The 5,804-nt window shown below is 37.9% G+C and overlaps 1 long non-coding RNA gene across 3 annotated transcripts; it reads right to left on the bottom strand.

Moving 5' to 3' along the window:
- Positions 1-2,459: 2,459 nt before the first annotated feature.
- On the bottom strand, positions 2,460-5,475 carry LOC127075216 (uncharacterized). 3 transcript variants are annotated; one of them, XR_007786260.1, is made up of 9 exons: positions 4,916-5,423; positions 4,528-4,777; positions 4,259-4,385; positions 3,985-4,071; positions 3,726-3,891; positions 3,497-3,630; positions 3,298-3,413; positions 2,855-3,182; positions 2,460-2,701 (listed from the first exon to the last, which is right to left on the bottom strand). It is a non-coding gene; the product is annotated as an uncharacterized LOC127075216 (long non-coding RNA). The 3 variants fall into 3 exon arrangements; XR_007786259.1 differs by having other exon boundaries at positions 3,298-3,392; positions 3,497-3,891; positions 4,916-5,475; XR_007786258.1 differs by having other exon boundaries at positions 3,497-3,891.
- Between the last annotated feature and the right edge of the window lie 329 nt (positions 5,476-5,804).

Below are 5,804 nucleotides of genomic sequence, written 5' to 3' on the forward strand. Positions count from 1 at the left end.
GAGAATCTCATCTTTTGCTGTTTGAGATGCTGTCTCATCAATATGAGGAGTCTCATTCCAGTTTTTCTTTTGAGATACTGCTCTAGTATCCTCGGAGAGTCTCAGATTCAATTAAGGTATCATTCCCTTATTCGCAATATCTTAATTCTATCATATGAGATGCTGCTTCGACTCGATACAGAGAATCTCATCTTTCGCTGTTTGAGATGCTGTCTCATCAATATGAGGAGTCTCATTCAAGTCTATCATATGAGATACTGCTCTAGTATCCTTGGAGAGTCTCAGATTCAATTAAGGTATCATTCCCTTATTCGGAATATCTTAATTCTATCATATGAGATGCTGCTTCGACTCGATACAGAGAATCTCATCTTTCGCTATTTGAGATGCTGTCTCATCAATATGAGGAGTCTCATTCTAGTTTTTCTTTTGAGATACTGCTCTTGTATCCTCGAAGAGTCTCAGATTCAATTAAGGTATCATTCCCTTGTTCGGAATATCTTAATTCTATCATATGAGATGCTGCTTCGACTTGATACAGAGAATCTCATCTTTTGCTGTTTGAGATGCTGTCTCATCAAAATGAGGAGTCTCATTCCAGTTTTTCTTTTGAGATACTGCTCTAGTATCCTCGGAGAGTCTCAGATTCAATTAAGGTATCATTCCCTTATTCGCAATATCTTAATTCTATCATATGAGATGCTGCTTCGACTCGATACAGAGAATCTCATCTTTCGCTGTTTGAGATGCTGTCTCATCAATATGAGGAGTCTCATTCAAGTCTATCATATGAGATACTGCTCTACTATCCTCGGAGAGTCTCAGATTCAATTAAGGTATCATTCCCTTATTCGGAATATCTTAATTCTATCATATGAGATGCTGCTTCGACTCGATACAGAGAATCTCATCTTTCGCTGTTTGAGATGCTGTCTCATCAATATGAGGAGTCTCATTCTAGTTTTTCTTTTGAGATACTGCTCTAGTATCCTCGAAGAGTCTCAGATTCAATTAAGGTATCATTCCCTTGTTCGGAATATCTTAATTCTATCATATGAGATGCTGCTTCGACTTGATACAAAGAATCTCATCTTTTGCTGTTTGAGATGCTGTCTCATCAATATGAGGAGTCTCATTCTAGTTTTTATTTTGAGATACTGCTCTAGTATCCTCGGAGAGTCTCAGATTCAATTAAGGTATCATTCCCTTATTCGGAATATCTTAATTCTATCATATGAGATGCTGCTTCGACTCGATACAGAGAATCTCATCTTTCGCTGTTTGAGATGCTGTCTCATCAATATGAGGAGTCTCATTCCAGTTTTTCTTTTGAGATACTGCTCTAGTATCCTCGGAGAGTCTCAGATTCAATTAAGGTATCATTCCCTTGTTCGGAATATCTTATTCTATCATATGAGATGCTGCTTCGACTCGATACAGAGAATCTCATCTTTTGCTGTTTGAGATGATGTCTCATCAATATGAGGAGTCTCATTCTAGTTTTTCTTCTTAGATACTGCTCTAGTGTCCTCGAAGAGTCTTAGATTCAATTAAGGTATCATTCCCTTGTTCGGAATATCTTAATTCTATCATATGAGATGCTGCTTCGACTCGATACAGAGAATCTCATTTTTCTTTACTGGTTGAGATGCTGCTTCATCAACATGAAGAGTCTCATTCAGTTTTAGAAACATTGTTCTACTTATTACCAGAAGGTCTTGGATACAGTTGGGACATCATTCCTTTAATGGGATACCTCGATTGTAATTATCCAAGATATTGTGCTGACGATTCCTTCTCATACTGTATTTCTCACTACATTTTTTATTTATGAATTTATTCCTTCCATTTCGAAGGACAAAATTCGGGTCTTCTTGTATTTAATTACCCTTCACTATGAACGCATGAAGACTACTGTCATTTCTGCTTTCTAGTTCACTGTAATTAAATAGGGGCAGATGTCATACCCCAATTTTGTCCGGGCATATTTAAAATTTCATACAATTGATTTCATTTTGATTTGCATCGTATGTTCAACATGACATGCATATCATTCGGCCGTACAAGTTTTAAAACCTAGTGTGATTAAATTCAAGTATTTATCGTGCTTGTTTGATTCAGAATTGGTGATTCATTCAAAAATATGGCATGGTTCATTAGCCATGATCATGTGGTCAGTCAAGTCATGTTCAATCATACAGTTATGCCTAAGACATGGTCTAACAAAATCCAAATCCAATTATTTTTGCTTCCATTTTTTTTTAAATACATTTTTTTATCAATCCATCCTACATCCATAACAATCATACCTCTTAACAAAAAAAAACATTCCATTTAAACATACTTCAAAGTCCACATTTAATGGCCCAAATCCATAACATTGGCTTTAAGCAAGGCAAAAACAGAAAGGTACAGCGTGATCATAATAAGCATGATGATGGATGGACGATCTAAACAAGTGACAAAATGGTACTTATCCATTTACCATAGCCTAGTATGCCTAGGCTGAGTTTCTACAAATGACAGAAATCACAATATGACGAAGCAGCTGCCATATTACAAAAGCATGGTAATCCAAACCGCCAATTCAAAAATGGATACCAATGACATCAAACTTGCGGCCCAGCCATTTCCCAAGTGTGTGAATCACCTTGTAATCATCTTCTCATTTGCGCAATATCACGAACGTTTGACCGGCAACCTGACAAAGTTCACACAGGCAAAGCAATGAGCAAGGTAAGAGCAAATATGGAACGGTTATGTCGGGATACATGAAGATAAGATCCTAACTGCAATGCATTCTAATCCATAAGCTACACAAACCACTACTGCCACAATAAGTATAACAACTTACACATAAGCTAAATGTTCAAGCAGAACCTGAGCAATGGATCTAGCTGCAGCCTCATACAATTTCTATTTTATTCCATCAAGAAAGACCGACAAATGGAAGCGTTGGCGGGAAAGATATGCAACAGGTCGAAACAGGTGGTAACCGCTGATGTAAACTAGCAGGACACTCATTCTTTGGAAACTCCAAAGGATACATTTCTGGCCAAGACTGGAACTGGATCTTTCCACGGTTAATCCTCTGATTTTGGTCTCCTGGTATTAAAACAGGGAAGCCAACATATGCATGCCACAACGTGAACTTGCATCAGGATATGTACATCCCGTAATACCTGCAACAAGAACAGCATTTGACAAGTCCAATTACCGCAGACCAAATACCAAGTACAGATGGAGCAGGTCCAAAATTAAACCAAACAGCCGACAAAAATTCACGGTCAAAACAACCTGTTGATCAATCACAAGAGTCCCATGCTTTCTCTTGGTTTAAGACATTCCAGGGAACACTGAGGTTTGGTCTGTTGAGAAGAAGCTTGCCGGACCTGAAATAAACAGAAGTCATACTAAAGAGAATATAGTCAAAATCTGCAAGAAAGCCGAAGGTGATACAACAAATAATATGAAAGGGTTGAAGCCTCGTGATTACCCAGTTAAGATTTGGTCTTTAGGAAATTTTCCAACGCTTTCTGTTCCACTTCAAAATCACTTGGTGCCGAAAAAACTGGAGACGATAAGAACTCGCAGGTTGAAGGATGATGATAAGACTTGTACCCAAGGCCCCTACCAAACAACAGAAAATAACCCAGTCACGTTACAAAGAATTTAAAAGTTCAGCAAAATCGACTGTGATAAGAAGAATGGTCTTAAAACAGAACCTGGTGTCCAAGTTTTGATCATTGTGGCGGATGTTGAGGTTTTGGTAAACTGAAAAAAAGAACATTTCGTGCCTTCAAAAGGAATTGGTCTGAAGATGAAAACAGGTATGAAGGTTACGTGCCCTGCGTCAAGACAATGATCCTAATAGCATTAACTGCAAGTTACCTACAACCGGAAGAAAACACAACATGACATGGCTAAATGAATACATCCGCAATCTAGAATAAACCAGTCCGTTGCAAGTGTAATATAACCTACCATGTTGTCAGTCTACAAGCCACCTTTACCATGCCGTGAGACCTGTAGTTCTGTGGAATACATAACCTCGCAAGCATCATCCATGTCCTGCAGTGCAATAGCATCACGTCACAAACATAACCAAAGGAAATACCTCACAAGACCAAGCATAGCATCACGTTACCAGTGCAATTCAGATCAGCAATAATTTTACATTGTGTTAAGCCAAGTAAACTGCTATAAATTGGTGCCATAAACGCATTTTGAGATTTAGCCTAAAGTACAAGATAGTTACCCAACAATCTGTAACGTTTGAAAGGGAAGCTTTAAGGTTGGCTCAGCCTACTTTCTCGCCTTCTTTTGAAATCATGACAGAGTTGTCCGTAAGTTCTATTAACCACCCTGTACCAAAAGGAGCAAAACTGCAAAATTCATAACAGTAAAGGAGGTCAATCACAAAGAGTCAATAAGCCAGTAAAACAGGACAATTACTGCAGTGAAAAGTGAAAATAGGTGGTTACTGTAAGATTCGCTACAGACAAAACGGGGAAGTGACTCACATACCTTTGGTCCCCACAAAATCCAGCGAAAAATTCCTCTCTAACGGAATGATTTTGGATAGATTTGACAGCTCATGATTTAAGGATCCTAGGAGAAGGCTCTATAAATAGATGGTGAGAGTCATCGGAAAGGGGACCTGATCCTTGCACCGTTACTCTGCTAAAATCTCACTCGCACCCATCACCAAAGCTCAATACTCCCAAGTTTACTCAAGGTTCATCATTAGGACTTTGAGAAAACTGAGCTAAAGCCACTACAAAATCAAAATACACCCAAAATCAGTATCAAAGAACTAAGAAAGGCAAGAAGAACAAAAGGTTCGAGAAGAAAAAGAAAGGAACTCGAAGGAGGAACAAAAGAAATCACCGCGCGGCCAAAGGAGAATACTTACCCGAGGTAACTTCGAACACCAGAATCTTGCCGGAGTTTTAAGGCTCCGGTGAGGTGTTTACTTTCCGATCTGTGTCTCTGAGTCCATTGTGGTTGGATTTTATGTTCCTCTTACACGTCTGACATGATATTTGCGAATGTTTCATCGTTGATGTATGATGATTCTTTGAACTAAGCACTGTTTTAAGTTGTTAGATCTGTCGAATCCATTTGGGCAAGCTGGTGAGGCTGATGTTGTTTTAGAACTAGTATATACTTGCATGTTTCGTTTTTCTGGATTAGCCATTGTTGGACGAGATCTGTGTGAGATGGAGGAATGAAAAGGGATTAGCCATGAAAATCGCATGAGATTCTTTTTTACATAACCGGTGTGTGTCGGTTTTGTTATGTGTTTGTTCTTTCTTTCTAAAGTAGCAGAGAGTGTAGAATGTAATTGATTTCGTTTGAATAATCAAGTGGAAAATGGTAGGTGAAGTTTAGAAAAGTGATAGGTAAATAAATAATTCATGAGCCATTATTTTATTTCGGTTATAATGGATTTTCTTTCTTATTTAACGGTAACACATTCCTGGCTGTGATAATAGTTTGGTCAAATTTCCATTAGTAATAATAACTCATTGTTTACAGTAGAATAACTTGTATCTAAGTTTTAATATATTATTTAAATGACCTTTCAAATCTCCAAACATAGCATGATCACACGTATCTGGCCTTAATATACTATTTAAATGCCACTTCAAGTTTCTAGACAATACTTATTAGTAAGTTAGTAGAATCTTTTTGTAAAAAAAAAAAACATGAGCCATCATAAGAAAAGTGTCCGCCTGTATTCCCTCATTTCTTTTTTATTAGCTTTAAATTTTAGGCGTTAATTGGACTTGGGCCGGGCC

This window comes from Lathyrus oleraceus, chromosome 4 (assembly GCF_024323335.1).
Source record: "Lathyrus oleraceus cultivar Zhongwan6 chromosome 4, CAAS_Psat_ZW6_1.0, whole genome shotgun sequence".
NCBI lineage: Eukaryota > Viridiplantae > Streptophyta > Magnoliopsida > Fabales > Fabaceae > Lathyrus > Lathyrus oleraceus.